Source organism: Malaya genurostris, chromosome 3 (assembly GCF_030247185.1).
Source record: "Malaya genurostris strain Urasoe2022 chromosome 3, Malgen_1.1, whole genome shotgun sequence".
NCBI lineage: Eukaryota > Metazoa > Arthropoda > Insecta > Diptera > Culicidae > Malaya > Malaya genurostris.
The window spans coordinates 169,783,830-169,805,290 of record NC_080572.1 but is presented as its reverse complement, the minus strand read 5'-3'; positions in this window follow the sequence as shown (position 1 = coordinate 169,805,290).

The following is a 21,461-nucleotide window of genomic DNA, read 5'->3' as shown; positions in this document are numbered from 1 at the left end:
TACTGTACAGCAAAATCGAACCAATGAAAAACACACAGTTGAACATTATTTCTATTTATTTTTAAATCCGATAAAAAATGCCTTTCTATTGAACGAGAACCTGGGCTGTTCGGAGGATCGCAGACCAGTGTTATAACATTGATGTTGGTTTTCTGCATTGTAAAAAAAATTCAAACCACAACTGCTGATACCCTGTCAAACCACGTAATTTTTGGGGAACACTGATATCTTTTTGTTCATGAGATGAGTTGACCTTGCCATTTTGTAATGCGGTCATGAAAGCCGCTTTAAGAGGCGGATAGGGTCTAACACGTTTAAAAATTATTTATTACTAGCTGACTCGTCGAACTTAGTATCGTCAGATTTTTTTTTGAATTTATGTTTTCGGGCAGTAGAATTGTCAAACGTCTCCTGCTATCCATTTTTTTTTACTGATTACTTGGCTGCGATGAATTCATCAAAAAATATTGTGAATAAGTTTAAAAATGAGTAATTCTTGGACATTCGAAAGTTCAAATTACCATTCTTTTAAATATTGTGTCTATTAACTTTTACATGAACACTGCATTCGTTTAATAGTTGTTTCAATAGTTGTCTCATAAGTCGACACCACATCATTTTGTTTAGTACCCCATCTACAATTAACGAATGGTGGAGCTCTGTACTGAGAATCTATATCAGAAAGTTTTATATGAAAATAATGTGCAATTCTTCTGTTATAGCGGAGTGAACATCAGGAGTGATTGTACCAGTTTTCAGCTTATCGTTCGAGTCAATGCATAAAATCTCTCAACACAACAGAAACGTTGGGGCCTAGAAAAAACTTCTTCTCCAACTATGCTGCATTTATTTGTTCACTTCTGATTAGTCTGCGCTGAGATACAGTGGACACCGCAAATGATGCTTTTTATCATACAAAATATTTAAAATTATAGTGTTGAACGATAATTATGTAAAAAATTCGTGAAAATGATGATTTTTTTCATCGTTCAGACCCTACCCCCCTTAATTTTGGTTTGACAGTTTTGCATCATCCAACACCACGTAGCCAAATTTTGTCAGTAATCTGCCGTACAGCTTAATCATTCATGATCTCGATATAATACTCTGCTTTTTGTTCTACATTATTTTAACCTCCTTTCGGATCGAAAGATTGTTTTTCCGCTTGTCGCCAGATGCTGACTTCCGATCATAAGCTAACCGAACTCTAAGGCGTTTCAAAATGCTACTTGCTGTCGAGGGAGGATTCCGATTGAAATTCTTATCTAATGACGGACTTTTCCCACTTTTGTACAAAAATATTCTTGCATTAGTTTCATCTATACGTATCTCAAAGCGTTGACACACACAATGACATTGCTTTAGCGGTGTTGGTTATATATTTTCGATGCTATTTATAAAAGATGGGATCAACAAATCATTGGTAGATTTTCCGGTGCGCATACCTTAAGCACTGCTGTCAACCCAAAATAATATGAGTTTTATTTTTCATCGACCCTTTTGTATGGAATAAATCATATGTAACCTTTGATGTGTTCAGGTTTAATGATAAATGTGAAAGAGCAAGAAGCATTCTAAGACGGATTAAGAAATCTGCTAATAGGAGGATGCGGGCAAAGTGGGTTCTAATGATCAACGATTTTTTAGCTGAACTGAGCTGAAGTAGGCCGACCGTATACTCGTTTTAGCTGGAGATTGCGGGTACCACTGCATCTCCACGAAGTTCACAGGATGGGAGATGTATTAGTAAGTATGGAATAAGATCTGGGATATATCTTGGTGAACAATATGATCTCAATAGAAAATACGGCGCATGAACCGATAAACTTCCAGAATTTGTGAAATTACAGACAGCCGGCTATCAGGAGATCTGGCACATCATATATAAGTCAATTTTTCCATTTTTGTCTTTGCGACTAGTGAGTAATTCAAAATATATCGACCGATTGAACTACTATAGAACAAACAATTAACGTAAAGCGCGATGATAATCTATTTTGAATCCTGCTTCCAAACCAGTATAATAATATAGGAATTTATTTCATATGATTAATCATCTCACTACTGATAACCGATAGTAGATGTTTAGTTAGATTACACGTCACACTTCAAATTAGTACATGAAAAACCATTTAATTTTTACGGTAGTCAGCCCTGATCAGTCCCTGATAAGCTTTTTATCAATCAAATTGCAGTCCTAAATATTCGAAATAATATGGAAAAAGAAACCGAACTTTGTGAGATGGAACTACTCTTAGACACTATAACAATTTATAAGAAACCGTTCTCTTGAAAAATTTGGAATAAATGGTTTTAAATATGTACGTTGAGCGAAAGGATAGTTCAGTAGAAAAGAACACCACTAAAAAAAATTGCAAAACCTGCAATTGTGGCCGCACGATGTATTTAACAATGTTTAATTCCATTACATACACAGAAAGAAATGAAATTTACATGACATTTAAATCGATTGTACTATGAAACCGACATCAGTTGAATTGAAATTTTTTTGTGAACCTTCTTAGATGTAAAACTAAATTAGTATGAATAGATTCGATGCCTTTCGCGCAGCCCGTCTGTTTTCGATTCCCAACCCCGCACATAGAATCAGAAAGTTTTTCTGGAAAGAATTCACACTTAGTTCTTTTCTGAAAATATATTGAAATATAAAGAACTATAAAACAACATTCAATTCAATTTCTTGCTCCAAATATGTGCAAGAAAAAAGATGTAAATTCATAAAATATTTTTATCTGTGTAAAAAAATTTGAATTTAACGGGTGGTAATTCTACAAACGATATAATTCGTAACTACTTAACTTTTCAAATGACACAATATTCCACTCGTACAAAATTTTTCAGGCTGTAATTTACTTTTGGCTACCAAATGCCGCTGCATGAATTTATACGTATCAGTTATCCATTAAGCTGATATGTGCTTCTGTGGTTCAGTCGATTAACTGACGTGCTTTGTGATATAATGTTTCTCGGTTCAAGTCCACGTTGTTGCTATCGAACTGTTGCTTTCATTTCATTTGATTCCAAGCCATGTAATTTTCAAATCACACAATTTTACATGTTCTTGAATATAAGTTTGTGTGAAATTAGATGCTTCATTTATGTGCATCTTATTATAAGGTTGGCAATCAACCTCATCCTCAAATACACGTTAAAATAAATATGCTTCGTTTGTTAACAGTTACCAATAACTCACCCCTTTGCCCCGCTTGCCACTTTACAATTAAATGTGCATTATTTGTTCAAAACTATATATAACAGTCAGATTCTACGCTACATTTATTCAGTGAGAAATTCCTTTCCACACCATAAAAAAAATTCAGGTGCAAAAAAATAATGCGATTATTTACTTGTCTGTTTTACTAGTCAGCGAAACGATTAATGTAGTCTAGATTTTTGGTTAGCTTTCCACAACTTTGTCAAGAAAATCTAACAAATGCATAAAAAAATTTTTTCATTAATTTATCTGACAATCGAATGAGTTTTTATGAATCTATTAAACAAACTATAAAATATTTGATCGTAATACATTCTGAATAAACTGACCTGACTGTTCATCAAACTCGAATAGAGGTTAAATCAAGTAGAGACAAAAGCTTCGATGAGTCGATATCGCCATCAAAAGCTAGTTGCCATGTTGCTTTTGAAATTTCGAAAGATGAGCAATGCAGATTCAAAGCAAATTTGGCATCCAATCAAATGGAATAAATGCGCTGGTTCTGTGTCCGTTTTCACGGTGCGGGCGCAGATGAGCTCCATCAAAAGGAGAAATGTTACCAACTAATGCTGTCACTTCTTAGTTTTAATAAAAGTGCTGCAAAGTAATTTCTTTCATTGATTGAATTACGAAATACGGGTCTTGTTGTGCGAACCAGTTTACTATTGGTCAGTATTTAACAGCTTAGTGTTGCGTAATATATGAAAATCGGATGAGAATATATCGAAAATCGAAAACATGACTACATGCATAATAAAAAGAAATATTAGTTTTCTGAGATTTCAACGGTTTTGATGTGGAACACATCTTTGTTTTCTATAAAGGGATGCAAATTAGAAATTCAAGGGTAAATACAATCAGAAATGAGACCAGCTTTTGAACACTTACAGCTCAGTCAGTTTAGTTTCAATTAGTAAAATTATTTCACCAATTGATTGGAAATATTTCTACGTATTGATTTGAATGTTCATAGCCATGTATTTTAAATTGTATATCGTTGAAATGTTGATTTATAGCAGTGTCCTATTTTATCTGTTAATAATCCCCGGCATACCGGATTTCCCTAACGTGGACGACGGTTTTGAAGGAGTAAGCGATATATCAATGGGAAAGCATCGCTCTGATTGGTCAATCGATGCAAAAGCGCAGCTGTAGGGAAGCATGCGAATCTATTAATACAAGCGCAATTATAGCTAACGTTTCAGTCCTACTTGTAGCATGCCAGAGGTAGGTTGTTGCTAGACAGCAAGACAGAAAATGTCATAAAAAGTTTTGAAGTTTTGATTGGTACCGAACCACCGAACAACTCTTGCCGATCTTCGCAGAGATGTGCAACAAAATGCAAAAATGTCAAACAAGATTTGACCAGGTTTCTGTGTTAGGGCAATTCATCATACAATATGCCAATTCATCATACCCGTCAAATGTTGTTTTATGGAATGCCCGCGGATTGTCGCGGAAACGCGTTGAGTTGTGTGATCTTTTGGAGCAACAATCAGCAGATATCGTAGCTATCACAGAAACGCATTTAAAACCCGAAAATAATTTGTATCTTCCTGGGTTTAACATAGTTAGGCTGGATCGAACCCACTCGGTGGAGGAGGTGTCGCTCTAGCCATCAGGAAAACTATTAAATATACTATTCAACCACACTATCGAACATCTGTTATCGAAGCCGTCGGTCGGTCGAGGTGTCTTCCGATACTGGAAAAATTATTATTATTGCCGCTTATTGTCCGACACAGTGCTATGACGGCAATGGGAAGGCAAGAAAGTTTAAAAACGATCTTTGGAATTTAGGGGTTAGCCAAATTTTGTGCTAGGGCACATAACCGTTTTCATTATTTTTACGTTTCGTCTTTGACTCATCAGTGCAGAGCAGTTCAAATTGAACTGCTTAGTGCTAAACTCGGCTAAATTGAACTGCTCTGCACTGATGAGTCAAAGACGAAACGTAAAAATAATGAAAACGGTTATGTGCCCTAGCACAAAATTTGGCTAACCCCTAAATGACCTGCATCGACCAGAAATAGTCGAAAACACGTTTTCGTTCGGCACGTCAGAAAAGACATTGCACTTCGTTGCAAAACAAAAAGTGTTCTGTAAGTAGCAGAAACTTTACGTCTGCTTAGCGGTTCAAATTGATCTTTGGAAGCTAACAAGAACCGACAAGAAGTTCATCTTGGCTTGCAATTTAAACGCGAAACACGATACATGGCGAAATATCCGTAGGAATAAAAATGGATGTCTTCTCTTCGAGGATCTACAGCTGGGATATTACACTATCCACGCTCCGAATCAGTCGACATATCTTTCGCCTGCCGGCATCTCGTCCACCTTGGACATAGTTCTGTAGAATTTCGACTTGCTGAGCCAACCAGTTACATTAAGGCCATCGTCCAAGTACCATACGCACGGGTGGTTTTAAGAAATTTTCGATGGAAATTTTGAAAAATTTGCCAAAACCAAAAACATACAGACCTTTGAATTACTTTTATCTATCGACAGGGTGAAAATGGCTGGAAAATTCGGAGGATTTTCCGAGTCTTATCAAAAATAGCTCTGAAAAATGAGTGTTTTTGTGATCTTTCACAATTATCTGGAAAAATAATGCGATGACATAAATTTTTTTTTCAAATAAACCTTATGATGGATACAAAGATTACATTCGGACACATTTTTGGAAAACCTTTTCACGCTTTTCATAGGAAATCCACGAATTTTAAAAATTTCCACGAAATCGGTTATATGAAATTCGTTGATTTTCCAAGAAAAGCGTGAAAAGGTTTTCCAAAAATGTTTCCGAATGTGATCCTTGTTGCCAGCATAAGCTTTTTTTGAAAAAAAAAATTTCATTCCATCGAATAATTTTTTTAAATAATTGTGAAAAATTACAAAAAAAGCTCATTTTTTCAGTGCTATTTTTGATAAGACTCGGAAAATCCTCCGAATTTTCCAGCCATTTTCACCCTGTACATAGATAAAAGTATTTCAAAGGTCTGTATGTTTTTGGTTTTGGCAAATTTTTCAAAATTTCCATCGAAAATTTCCTAAAACCACCCGCGCGCATGGTACTTGGACGATGGCCTTAAATGATCTCAGCTCTGATCATTTTCCGGTTTCATTTCAAATCGGTGGTGATATTCAGCGCGGTGAACCGCAATCCAGAAAAAACTACCACGACGTCAACTGGGTGGAATTCACCCGGATTGTTGATCGACATATTGATGCAAGCAAAGCTTTGAATTCCACTGACGATATAGATGAAGCTATATCCGAGCTAAACGCCGCTATCTCTGTAGCTGAAAACCACTGCGTTAAACAGGTTCCGATCCACGGAGTATTGCTTAAAATCGACTCGATGACCAAAGCAATTATCCGTCAACGTAACAAAGTACGGCGCCAATTTCAACGGTCAGGCGATTTGTCGAAAAAATACGTTGCATGGAAATTGTCAGAGCTGATCAGTTCTCGAGTTGATAACTTGAAAAACGAAAACTTTTCGTCAATGATCCGAAGGCTGGACCCGTTCTCGCGGCCTTTCTGGAAGGTGTCAAAGGTATTAAAGTCCAAACCGAAACAAATCCCTCCGTTAGCTCAGAATAACGACATTCTGGTCACCCCGTTTGAAAAAGCAACCGCAATCGGCGAACACATTTTGCGCTCTCACAATCTGGGAAATTCCGTTGTCAGTTCCATGGAAGACGCAGTTCGAGAAACGATGTCCACTTTGCGTAACACCCGCTGCTACGTTCCGGATGATGTCAAGGTTAAACCCGAACAAGTTGCCGCAATAGTAAAAGCATCCAAAAACATGAAGGCGCCGGGCTTTGACTCGATTTTTAACCTTACATTGAAGAAACTCAGCCATCAGACCTACACCTTTATTGCCAATGTTTTCAACAGATGTCTCGTTTTAAACTACTTCCCCTCGGAGTGGAAAATCGCCAAGGTTGTACCGTTACTGAAACCATCTAAAGATCCAACGAATCCCTCTAGCTATCGTCCCATTAGCCTTCTGTCGTCGCTAAGCAAGCTCTTCGAAAGACTCATCTTAGATCGTGTTCTGTTGCACATCGAAAACAACAACATTTTCTTGCTCGAACAGTTCGGATTCAGAAAGGGTCATTCCACAACTCATCAGTTGCAAAGAGTAGTGATCATCATCGACCGTAACAAGCTCGTTGCAAAGTCTACAGCCATGGCTCTACTGGACGTCGAGAAGGTATTTGAAAGATCGTGGTTGATGGGCTTCCAATCGACTGGTCCAATGAGGTGGTCTACCTGGGGCTCACTTTTGATCGTAAACTACTTTTCCGCTCGCATGTCGATAAGATAAAAACTAAATGCTCCTTATTCATCAAATGTCTCTACCCGCTAATCAAGAGAATGTCATCTCTTATTCGCAAGAATAAGTTAGCCGTTTACACCCAGATCATCGCTCCTGTGTTTCAGTACGCGTTGCCTGTGTGGGGGAGGTGTGCCGTTACACATCGGAACAAAATCCAAGTGCTGCAGAACAAAGCCCTGAAAATGATTCTGGATCTTCCGTGGTTCACCAGGACTTCAACAGTTCACCAAATAGCAAACGTCACTACCGTCAACGAGAAACTTATTTCAGCCAATAGAAAATTTCAAAAAAAATGTGCAATTTCAGAATATCTCTAATTAATTCACTATTTTAGTTTTAGTTGTAGTTTAGTTTTATAAATCAAACTGTCTGACAGTTAAACTGTTAAAAAAAATTTAATCAAAAATTATTAACTAGTAATTTACCGTAAATTAAAGATGAAAAGTAACATTACTACATCACTTGACATGTAACATCATACAGAAATGTAACCAAAGAGAAACAATAAATATTTCATGTAAAAAAATATGATTGGTATGCTTTAATCTTGTGTCATGCGGGTTCGGATGAAATTCCATGTTATGTCGTTTTCGCCTGAGTAATTTGCAACGACCACAGAGCAAATTTTGAGTGCTTAAGATCAATTTCTAATTTATATAAGATGAAGTTGATTAATAATGAGAAAAAGTTGATCACTTCTACCGAAATCGCAGAATGATAGTAATGGTAGAAAAACTTAACACTATAAAAATAACTGCGCGCATACAAAACTTGAATACAAGCTTGGCGAAGAGAGGCCTAAATACCGAAATCCGTATCGCAAGTAGTATTGCATACATTTGGTATACTGATATAATTTCGTCGGCCACAAAACAAATACAAATCGAGGTCTTTATTCTGAGTTCGCGTGTACGGTGTTGGTTCCTAATAAAGATCAATCTAAGTCTCGTGCAATTGCGGATTCAAAAGTGTGATGATTGATTGAACTGTTTGATTGAAAATGACGATCATTAGAAATTTTGTTTATCTTGTTCCACATCAATGGCTCGAACAACCCCATGGGGTTGATCCTTGTAGTTTTTTGGTTGAGCAAGCTACACAATAATTATCTAATCGTCAAATGGTCATATCATTCGTGACGTTTCGTTTACTGTTCATTTGACGAATTTATGATTCTTCCGTCCCCTATCATCAGTCCACCTGTAAGTCACTTCCTTCACATTTCAAGAACCCCGTGCGCTGATGGTACTGAAGTAACATTGGAAACCTGCTGACGGAACACACTTGAAAATCAAGCTTCTGTGAGAAACTCCCAACCTGTCTAGAGAGTAAGGTAAATAAATAGCCGAGTGAAATCCAACACAATAGTATTTATTACACGATTAGTCAGCAGAATTGTAAAAGAAATACTTTGCTCCAGACAGGTCGAAAAGCACCCCCTGAAGCGGGTCCCTGTAAACATACATAACACCAACGGGTGAAGCCGCAATGTCGAACGAGGCGAGGGCTAGCATCTCCGTCAGAGTTCGACATTTTCTCCACTGTTGGTGCTCGTTCTGGTGCGGCTGTTGTTGCTGTTGATGGTACTTTGAAGCATCTTTCGAGTGTTTTCGGACGAAGAAGGAAGCTGCGGGTGAAGCGAACAACGAAACCATACTCAAGATGCAATCCTATTTGGCTGACGATGGTTATTTGGCGGAGAACTGAATCTTCGATCTGTGGTAATTCTCCAAGAACAACTCCTGGATGGATGCTAGAGTCCAAAATTCAGTCAATGCCGCTATCGTGAAGCAGGAAGTTTCGATTCGCTGAGCGAAGATTTTAAAGTACACTTCAACAGAGAAAATGATGGTGATGTGTGTGAGTGGAAATAGCAAAACCATTATTTATGCAAAAATCCGACTTTGATTCGAATCAACTTTCCGGGAATCACATTTGAATAAAAATATTTCGTTACTCTGCTCTGGAATGATGGCAAAGATGAAACAAATATCAGGAAATTATTTCCACTTTCTCCAGATTTATGATGTTTCACTTTCGGTGATGATTTCTTTTTTTCATGTCCTTGAGAAGCAGTGTCTGATATGTAAATTGGATTAGAAGTTTATAAGGGATAAGATAGAAGAAGACAAGGACATGGAAATTGGATTCGTGCTGACTAACAGCAAGATCAAAGGCTATGGGGAAGTTGTTTAGAGAATTCTTTTTTGCATAACTTGTAAGTATCTGGTCAGACGCATATCGAATTTTCATCGACGTTAAATGTGTATCATTTTTGTTTGATTTTTTGCCCTAATAATTTGATGAATTTGAATATTATTCCATCAGAATTAAGTTTGGATCGGCACATCGTCTACTTCAAGATGGTTTTGGTTCATTTTCAAAATAATTATAATGCGATTACCGGTCCTCGATTGTTATGTTTAGAAAAAAAAACAAGGATGTGTTAGTGGAACCTAACCACCTGAGTGTTATGATAAAAACGGTATCTTTTTCGTATTTCGAAATTAGCAACTGAATACATTCAAACTGGTGGGAGGCAAGTATTTTAATATGGCTACTGAATTAATTTTATTTAACAGCTCTGCTACCAGTATCACATTGGTACGACGTATTATCGGTTTACCAAAGTGGCGTTTCCACTCAGAGCGACAAAAAAAAACGCCATGCAAACTCTGTTCTCTTAAGATATACAGGCGGCAACAGCAAACAAAAAAAAACTAAAACAAAGATTAATCAATTTGTTCAGATGCAGCCAAGGCAAACACAGCTAACCATTTCGTTGAATAACAGAAGAAAAACCGCATCTGCAAGCAACAAATGCTGGAACGAACGGAACGGTCATCGGTCGGCACGGGCTTTGGCAAAGAGTTTGAGTTTCGCTACTTCTGACCCGAGCGAAGCCTGAAACCCGGTAAACAGCGCTGAAAATTCCACTTGAGCATGCAATATCAACCAACCCATCCCGACTTGATCCTCCTCCTCCTCCAGCACGGGCCATAATATGTCTCCGACGAGGGGAAAAGTCTGTGCCATGAAACGCTCGCGGTGGGTCATGACGCGCGAAGTTCTTGTGTCATGTTGGCGCAAAGCTAAATAAAGTAGTGTACACAAAGCGCGAAATGCACGATGCCTCATTTAACTACCCTTCCTTCCTCCTGGCAATGGCCCTACTAAACTATTTGAAGAAGAAAGTGACCATTTGGTTTGCCGGTACATGGTCGTAGTCTGAAGAATATATTTCATAGCAAGAAAAGTTAGGAAAGTCAACTAGTAAAATGGTTAGTCAGTCACAAGGTTTCTCTTCTGGAAAATATATACTTTTGTGCATAGCATTACAATGATGGCTTTCTCATATTACTCATATTCTCACATAGATTTTTGTGGAATTCTCCAAAACACCATTCTTTGATTCTCGACTTAAATCAGAAAGCTTGTTTCTAAAACAACTGATCTTCAAACTGAGGTAATTTAGAGACCAGAGTAATTGCATATGAAATTGAAGATCGATTTAATTTTGTAACTTTTGCTTTAATTTAATTTTTGATTTAATTTTGTCGCTTTTGCTCATGGAGAGTGCTACCATGACCAAAATACACAATTTGTATAATCAGTTTACCAATTTGACTCTGGCCTGAAAGGCCTAAGCAGAAATTCTCTGCAAATTAAAAAACAATAACTCGTAAAGGGTTTGTTCGATGAATTTGATGTTTTGGCGATGATATTGGTAAAAATTGAGACTGTATGGAGAAAGTATGAATTGTGAAAAAAGTTGTTTTATTTTATTCTGAAAATAAAATCTATTAATCCATTTTTCCTAGAACGAATTTTTTGATTTTTTAAATTTTTTAACATGATGTAGCTGACAGCTTTTGAAATGTAATGGATTTAATAGTTGGAGTAATAATGGACTAAAAAACTGCAAAATTTTCAACGAAACGGTGTTGTTAAATTTGTATATATTTGATATTTCATTTAAGAAAAACGTACACTGTAATCTACAACTCTTGGTCGTTCTCGAATGTTTTCTGAGATTTGTTAAATAAGAATCCAGAAGCATACATTGTAATAATTCATACATTGAAGCATACATTGTAATAATTCTGTGACATGATAATTTTGTTTGGTTTAAGGTGAAATATAGCGGAATGCGCGCGTCGCGTTTTTAATCAAATATTCAAAAACTAGACCGATTTTCGAAAAACCAAAAACAGTTAAGTTTTCACAATTAAATTCACATAACTAAGTATTCTTAGAATTTTGCTTTGCTGAGCCGTAATTGGGTTTGGAAATGTATCAGCGGTTACTGTTCCGTTCCACGGGGATGATTTTATAACTGAAAAGTGGTGTTTGTAGTAGAATTTCACAAAGAATCTAAAAATGCAACTCAAAGTTATAAAACTTTAGCCAAAATAACAGTAATTTGAAAAAGTTGACATAAACCTTTTTGCTTTATTTATTACTTACGCACTGCTGTTTCATGTTGAGGTGGAGTGAGAAATTCACGATGGGCTCGGTGGCATTATATCATGAGCAAAAATTACAAATAATGACACGATTTTATGCTGCAATGTGGTTTGTGTTGAAATGAAAAAGAGTTTATTACAAGAAAATGAAAATTTTAAGAAATCGAAGAATTCAAATAAGAAATAAGTTATTTTCTAAGTAATTGTCATTTATAAAAGCTAGTAATGTCCAACTCTCTTGAGTTCAATGCATTGATGTTGCTGAAGCAATAATGCTTGGCTGTGTAATATCGTATAATATAATATTACTTCAGATTGCAACAATTAGTTATAGCAACACTAAAAATTCAACCTTGACAGGCTATTGAATGAAATAAATACAAGCCAAGTATTATCGTTCATGTAACACATTTAAAAATACAACATTCATATAACCTGGTGACAGAACCGGAATTCAAAAACATATACGTTCATGGAAAACAGAAGATCAGAACATAATTCATTTGGTTCAATCTCCATATAATTGTATAAGATAATAGGAAATTCGAATAAATATCTTCAAGCAAAACAAAATCATCATTACATTTATTGTGGAATCTGACCATTTGTTTCAACAGACTTCGCAGCCAATTCTTAGCTTAGCTTCTATTATATAGCTAGTGCTACGAGCCTATTGAATAATAATATAATCATTTTCTAAAGCTTGCTTCAAATAGAATTGGAACAAAGACAATTGCCTGTATTTCAGTTATTTATTATTGTATTCAAGATTTTTTTTATACAAATGTAGCGCTTTCTTCATACTTTTAAGAAAAAATACGGATAAAATTATTCGTCACGGTTTTGAAGGAATTCTCGAATTTTTCCTGTAACACGGCTCAGTAGGCGGCGCACACCTTCTTCGTCCATCGTTTTAGCTATCTTATTCCACCAGGTCGTCATCTGATTGATGTCTTTGACAACGTTTCCCTTTGCCTTGAGTCTCCTCTTCATGATTGCCCAGTATTTCTCAATAGGGCGGAACTGGGGGCAGTTGAGTGGGTTAAGGTTTTTCGGAACAAACTGGACCACTTTCTCTGCATACCATTCTTAAACGGCTTTGCTGTAATGACAGCTTGCCAAATCTGGCCAAAACATTACAGGATGGTCGTGGGATCGAATGAACGGCAAAATTCGTTTTTGGAGACACTCTTTTTGGTATAGTTCCGATGTCATTTGTCTTATTTGTAACGAAAACTTTCGTTTTTTTGCCACAGCTGCAAATGCCCGGCCAAATCATAAATTTTCTTGCAAATTTGTCGGCAAAAACAAATTTAAATTTGGCTGGAACATCCCCCCGAGCCGTTGCCAAGTAAAATTTTTGACCTGGGATTTGACCGAAGTCAGCCTTGACACAGGTTTCATCGTCCATCAGAAGACACCCGTTGAACTTGGTCAGCACCTGGTCATATAGTTTCCGAGCACGAATTTTGACCACACTATTCTGTTTCATGGTCCGATTTGGCTGTTTGCTAGCTCGATACGACTTGATTCCTTCCCGGAGTCGAGTTCTTCTTACGGTACTATGGGCAGCACCGAATTTTCTGACCAAATCACGGTCCGACAGATTAGGATTCCTCTTAATCGTCTTCAAAATCTTACCATGCAATTTCCGGTCGTCAGTTCGACTCCGACGATCGGCTTGAGGCTTCCGAATCGTCGTCAATGTTTTCTTATACCGTTTGATAACGCGCCATACGGTATTTCTGGGCAATTTCAGCTGTTTAGCTAGCCTAGATGCAGACCACAATGGATTTTCCAAATAACTGTGCACAATTTTTTTCCTTCTTTCGGCTTCCAGGAGCGCCACAATATGAGCAAAAGTTTGTTCCAATTCTAAATGAAGCAAGCTCTACTTATTCGAAGATGACAATGAAAGTCAATTAGAATGGAATATATTGGCAGTGATTGTCTAATAATTCCTTATTTCGATAGTTTTTTATTTGATAGTGAAATTCGACTGCGCTCTATCATGCGTGTCGAGTGGATACTTTGTAGCATTACCGAATAAATTAAGTATTGCATGACCCCTCGCGTTGATGGCCAGTATCGCATACAATTCTAAACAAATTCTCTCGAGAGCGCCATTCGAGTACCAATGAATATCATAGTACGCACTCTCACGCCGGACCTGGTTGACTGGTTGGAACTGAGTTACGTTCGACGGGTGGTCGCGACGCGTGCGTCACCCCCCTATTTGAAGAAGGTTTCTTTTTCTTAGCTTATAAACTTGATAATGCGATATACGGAGAAGAATATGTCTTTCTCTGGGGTTTAAAAGGGATCGTTCTGACTGACTCAAACTTCTTTGTTAGAAGGTCAATGCCCTGGGAACATTCGGGGGAGATTGAAATCGTATGCAGGAGAGATTCGGAAAACTTCGTAATGAATTACGTAGTTCCGGAGAGGAATATTTTACTCACGCTTAATCTAAGGACTCCAAAGATCTGATCATCCACTTTGTTCTTGATCTTCGAAGAGGCAGGAGTGGTTTAAATTTGTTTCGCGCCTCGATGTGTAGTTTTCGGTAATCTAAAATATCTTGAGTTTCCCTTTATCAGTTCACCATAAAATAGTTTTCCTTCCCCAGTGCCAAGCTATAAGGCAAGTTAGTGGCTCCGAGTTTATTGGAGCATAGTTAGTGTCGGTATTATCGATTAAAGGTAAGGTGCAAATTTGCGGACTGTGTAGTGCGTTTTCTAAAACCAGCATGTTGTTGGGTGCGAGTCTTTGTGCAGGTTCTTCGTGCTGCAAAATTCCCGTCACATCGACCAACCTGTATAAACGACCACTTTTGACCCCACCATCTAGCTACAAAGTTCCCGGTGAATCGACTGAAAGAGCGCTGATCGTCAAAAGTCAACCATGCGCTAGGCAGGGAGCAGTAACCATCGCTTCGATCATTCCCGACACCAGATATTTACCGCGTGGAACGTGGTGAACGCAAACTAGAAATCCGGATCTTCTGCGGGCCCGAATCTACCAGCAAACGACAAGGAAATCGCGCTGGCGTCCGTAAAGCAGTCAACGTTCGTCGGTCTACAGCATCGACCCGTAAACCACGTAAAACCATGGAAGTGCGAGTACAAACCGTTTGCTTTGCTTGACATGCGCAAGATCAATATATATAAAGAACCCAACGTAATTAGTCACATGGGCTAAATCACCACGATTTATTGAAACGATCTTAAAGCCCGGGTTCGAAAACGTTTTTTTTGTCTGGTAGATTTCCTTTGCTGCCACCTGTGAAAATCCTAGGTCGGAGATGAACTCGCCGTATTTAATTTTTTGTTAGCGGTGACTATTTAGGGTATTTTCAGGTGAAGGATTTCTCAAGATATTCGGGCGACTAGATTTCGGATAATTTTTGTAGACCTACCCTCTCTAATTCCCTCGCGAGCTGGTGCCCTGTGGCTGCTAAAGTCTTTACCAGCGATGAAAAGCATCGTTTGCGTGAATCTTCTTTATTCTTCTGGTCTTACTGTAGCGATATCGGTTTTCAGCGGGTGTTTTCTTTGGGGTGTTGGCGGACTATCAAGGTCACCTGAGCCACGTTGGACCGTCTCGACCGGAACTCAGAAACAGACAGGCGCCCAGAAGGAAGGGTCTCAATTAGCTGAGCAAACAAACCAGGCGTTTGGTCTCCTTAGGGAGTGGCGCAAAAAAAAATCATTCGCTAAATTTTGAAACGGGTCTAGTTCCAACGGTCTCAGGTTACAACTTGAACGTAAATTTCATCTCATTGACGGGAAAGGACTGATGAACTACTGGCAAAGAAAACCGAAAATACTTGAATGTTTTCTTGTCTTCAATCGTTCTTTTGAAGGAAAATACAAAACTACTAAACTCAGAAATATACATGATTAGCAAGTTACTCTATACATATACAAATAACCTCATGTTAGTCAATCATAATTACTCATGTTTCATAGTTCTAGTGTAATAGTGATCACTAACAATAAACATTGAATTAGGATATGTTCAAAGTGTGGAGGATTCAAAAATCCATTACGAATCAATAAGAGTTTCTTTTACAAGCCAACAGAACGAGTGGTAGGCCCACTGCGCTCAATCGCTGAAAATATTCCTAGTTTCTATGTGTCGGTTTTGCCTGTTATGCTTTGTGCGGCGATTCGTTCAATTCAAGCGGATAAAATTTTGCGCGCATTTTATGGGACTACATATCACCTTAGGACGAGTAACATTTATACATTGTAGGAAATTTCATAACTATTTTAAATTTTCAAATGCAACCTTCTACCAAATATTCTGTTCCGGAATTCCGGTTCCGGAATTACAGGGTGTTATGCATCAAAAATGTGAAAATAATGTCACTCACTTTTCTCGGAGATGGCTGAACCGATTTCCACAACACTTCCAATATTCATTCGGCTTAAGCCTCTGTTTCCGGAGGTAGGGTGCTTAGTATTAAAATGGCAGTTTCAAGAATTTTTTCATAAGCTACCTCTTTATATTTGCTAGTTAATTTCTCTAGTTTGCCGACCATGAGAGTCTGTAACCAGATAAACCAACCATTGATAATCCCATAAAAGATCTGCTGAATTTAATTCAAGTTCGATTACTAGTACATTTTTTTCCAAAATCCGATGAAATGAACCGAATGTCACTATGCCGATATCCAGCTTTTTGTTTTCAAATGTAGTATATCATGTAGCAGTATTATGCAACAGAAATCTTCAAAACTATTTTCTGAATCTTTTTAAATTGTAGTATTTCGGGGAATTTCTGCTGTAATATACAAGAGAAAATGAAAATGAGAATGGCATCTTTACATCACTAGGTGGATTAAAACAGGTTTTTCATTTGTTTGTGTCTTTGCACTACCAGTATTGTATTATATTCCAGCATAAGTACTTGAAACAACCATGTGTCTGTCGAACAACACACAACAATGCTATTCTCATGCTGTTAAAAGTTTTATTTTCGATCTGAATATAATATTTCTTTATCCAAACTCAACTCATCATCATTTTTTCTCTTATGCCCTTTCCAAAAGTAAAACTAGAGTCAAAATATGGCAAACTAATGACACAAAAAGTTCTTTTTGGTCATACCTACAGTATATTTATGCTAAATTCGAGCCAAACAAAATTGTACGAAAATTCAAAAGCATACTCAAGTGTACCCAATTTGTTGAAATTGAGTAATTCCTTACTGTTTATCGATTTAACGTTATTGTGCGGGAAAATGTACGGAAACTTCGACATTGTATTTCTTTTATTTTTTTGCCTTTCTTTATAGAAAGGTAATAGAATTGCTGAAAACCGATTTTTTAACAAAGCCTCGGAGTCTCATATTTACATATACCGTTCCACTCAGCTCGACGAGATTGGAAAATGCCTGTGTGTATGTGCGAGTACTTTTCACAAACTTTTTTACCGCTCCGCTTTCTTGGAGATGGCCGAATCGATTTCAACAAACTTAGGCTCGCTTGAAAACTACTATTAATTTGTGGATCATGTTCAAAGATCAAATGGCTTTCACTTCTGGTCCCGGAGATATAATAGTATGCGTGACGTAACCTACAAAATGCGTTGATTGTTTGCTGCTGAATATTCTCAAAGATGGCTGATCCGATTTCAACAAGTCCAGGCTCGTTTGAAAGCTACTATTGAATTGTGGATTAAGTTCGAAAATCTAATGGTTTTCAATTTCGATGCCGGAACATTACGAATTTACGAATGACCTAGGAAAAGATCTTATAAAAGTTTTAATGAGACTATTTGAATGGCAAGTGAAAGGCTTTATCATATATCACTGGAATAATTAAAGTAGAGTAGGGTCTAAATGGTGACAAAAAACATCATTTTTACTTATTTTACGTTTCGCACTCAGCTCATCAGTGCATTAGCAGAATTATGTTGACTGCTAATGCCACCTCGCGGATCAACATAATCCGCTAAGCAGACGTAAAGTCATTGCTATTTACAATGCACTTATTTACACCGAAGTGCTATGTCTATCCTGACGTCCCAGGCGAAAACGAATTTACGACTTTATGGCCGCAAACATATTTTAGTCAATTTGGTTTGGATCATTTTTACGATTTTTTTTAACTATCTTTCAACAAAATAAACTCAAAAATTTTGCAAAGCAATATTCGAACAACATTTTGTATTTGTTTCGTGGAAAAATATTAAGAAATAAGTCGATGAAGAGGTATTTTTTGAAAATGCTTCTTAAAAATCATGATTTAAGGTTGTCCACTGTATCTCAGCGTAGGCTAATCAGAAGTCAACAAATCAAAGCAACATACACAGAAAGAAATGATGAAATTTACACGACATGTAAATCAATAGTAACATGGAATCGACATGTGTTGAATCGAAAGTTTGGTTGAAAACTATCGTCGATGCAAAACTAAATTGGATTGCATTGAATTTTCAATGAATAAAACTGTATCTTTCTATTAACGCTTAGTTTAGCGTTTAAAATATATTGAATCGTACAGAATTGTAAAGTAACTTTATGTTTCATTGCCTGCTCGAAATATGTGCATGAGAACAGATGTGAATTCACAAAATATTTTTATTTGTGTAGATAGAGTAGATGTTTTTCTATTTTCTAGACCCCATCGTCTTTGTTTGTCGTTTTTTAATTTTTTTCTAAAACCACCAATTTTTAAAGTCAAAACTAAGAATTTTTGCGAAAAAAAAACGTCATTCTGTAGCTGTGAAACCTCCCCAAAGTAACAAACAACAAAAAGGAAAACGTTGGGGTCTGGTATTTTACATGTAGTAAGTGTGTGAAAAATTTGAAAGAAATTTGTGTAGTACTTTTTGAATGACCATGGACACGGACTTTCAAAACCTGCTTTCGAGAAAAACGCGTTTAAAGTTTTTTGTCTATAAAATCGAAGGAAACAGTAACAAACTACTCTAGGGAGCCCGTAGGGTCTAACATTTCCAGAAAATCATGTTTTCTCATTTGTATTTTTCAAAACGATTACGGAAACCGATGTCAAATCATTACTAAACTTTGTCATTTTGTTGCGGTGACCAGTTTTCAACCAAAGCCAAATTCAACCAAAGGGGTTAATGCAAACATGTCGAAAGGATTGCCGAAAAGTTATTTTGACCTAATTGTCACTAATACAACCCGACTTGTTTCGTTATATCTTTCATGCGACCATTATGCAGTATATGTCATATTTTCATTTTTATAATCAAGTTACTGGCGCTACTTGAGGAATAGCTCTACATTCAATATCTGATGACGCCATGGAGTGTGGAAATATGAATCATGAGCAAGTATAGAAACGTGCTGACATCAGAAAACAGACAAAATACGATACGTTATAGTGAACTGAGCATGTAGTACTAATGCCGGATGAGATGATGGCATAAGTTCGTACAGTGGTAATATCGAGAGGTGGCAGCGAAATTCGTTCGGTCGTATTTCGGAGATGGAATGAGCATTGTTCAAATTTGAATAAATTGGTCATTATTGTTACTATTATGCTACTTCTAAACACAAATAAATAATCAAAGTATTAAAATTGATGCGGTAATGAATAAAGTCACCAAAACGAATCAATCAATAGTCATTGTTCTGCATCACACTACAACATATAAACATAACAAATAGTGTAAAAACTGTTTGATAAACGAAAATAATTATAATATAAAATAACTGATTGTTCTTCAATAACTATATAGTAATTATGGGGCCATTATAAAGGAATTGACTAATTGTTGTACCACTAATCAATACTATTTACCCAATACTCTGCGTACATCCCTGTCTTTCAGAATATATCAGTATTGAGGCAGACGAAATGTGTACGCCATCGACTGTTTCCGCCACCGCATGTCGAAACATCACACGGATGCTCAGGCTGAGGCAAGTACTCTTAAAAGCAAAGATCTGTTTTCACATATTTATTATTTGTTTAAATTAATTAAAGTACAAAAATGGTTTTGCGCCATCACCAGTCAGCCATCACCGGTGCAGGTTGGAATCGAGGACTTGCTGGAGCAGCTGTAAGTGAATCAAAACCGAGTGCTGTAAGTTTAGCTACTGGTTTTTAGTTCGCGGCACCGGTTGTAACTTCTGGCTTCAACCAATGACAGCTTTTTGAAAATTTGTTTTTGAATCAGTGCTGGAGAAGTCGGCAATTAATTAATTGTGTAATCAAAAACTAGTGATATATTTAACCTATTTTCGAATTCAATAACGACGTGGTATTTTATGTAAAAATATCGAGTTGTTCCTGAGATATGGTTTCTTTTTCCTCGCAAACATTGTTATCTAATGTCGCGATAGTTCAAAAAAAAAAAATCGAACGTTTCGCAACGTAGACTTCCACTTTGGATCCAAATCCGTTTGAAGTAGTTTCTTCTCACAATGGATTTTATTCACAGTATCATACTCTATCACGTTCTTTTGTGAACAACTTAAATTATATCACCCGCTAAGCCAAGATTCCTCATTACTGTACTCGAGAAAAGACAACAAACAACAATGATCACCAGGAATTTATTTCCAGTCGTATATTTTTGATACCCCCAGGAAAAAACTACACATGTATTAACATATTAATTAGTTTCGAGTAATGTCATGAGGCCAGGTCCAGCCAAAAAAGTGTCACTTTCATAGGACCAAAGGAACACAAAAGGTGCTTCTGGAAGCATTTTTCTCAATAGTCTCATTAGTTAGGCATGTCTTGTTGAATTGACCACACCCGCAGATCGCTTGTCACCCGAAGTGTTTCTTTGGAAATTTGTTGATCTTTCTCTTACGGAACTTTTCCGGAACATCCAGGTGGGGTTTGTCGACTATAAACTCTAAGCCGAGGATCTGCTTGGCGTTCGCTTTTAAGTATTTCTCGTCGTCCATTACGGTACATTTTGGCAGCACTAACCACCTGCGATACGCGACTTCTGGAACGGGATCCAGCCATCTTATTGAGTTTATCGATTCAGTTATGCATCTTATTTACCTTAAACACATGAAGTACGGCCCGCTTCGTTGTTTGCTGGACGAACCAGGAAGCATTGAGACAAAAGAATTGATATGTTTTGGAGCGGTACAAGGCTAATGAGGTCAACAGCGGCCAGTCGAGGAGTACGAAGCCATTATGAAGCAGGCGCTTCGGAAATATTCAAAGGAAGTTGAATTGGAGGAAGATATGACGAAAACATGGATTTCCACACAAAGAAAATGTTGATTCGAACGACGGACATGTTTTTATGAGTAGTTTCAACGGATCAGGATCTTTTCGCCGAAAGAGTTATTTCACCGAAAGCCAGTTCGCCGAATGGGCCACTTCGCCGAATGCCATTTCGCCGAAAGTCATTTCGTCGAAAGGGTCATTACAATATCTTTGGTGTGATTTCTTGAAAGTTTG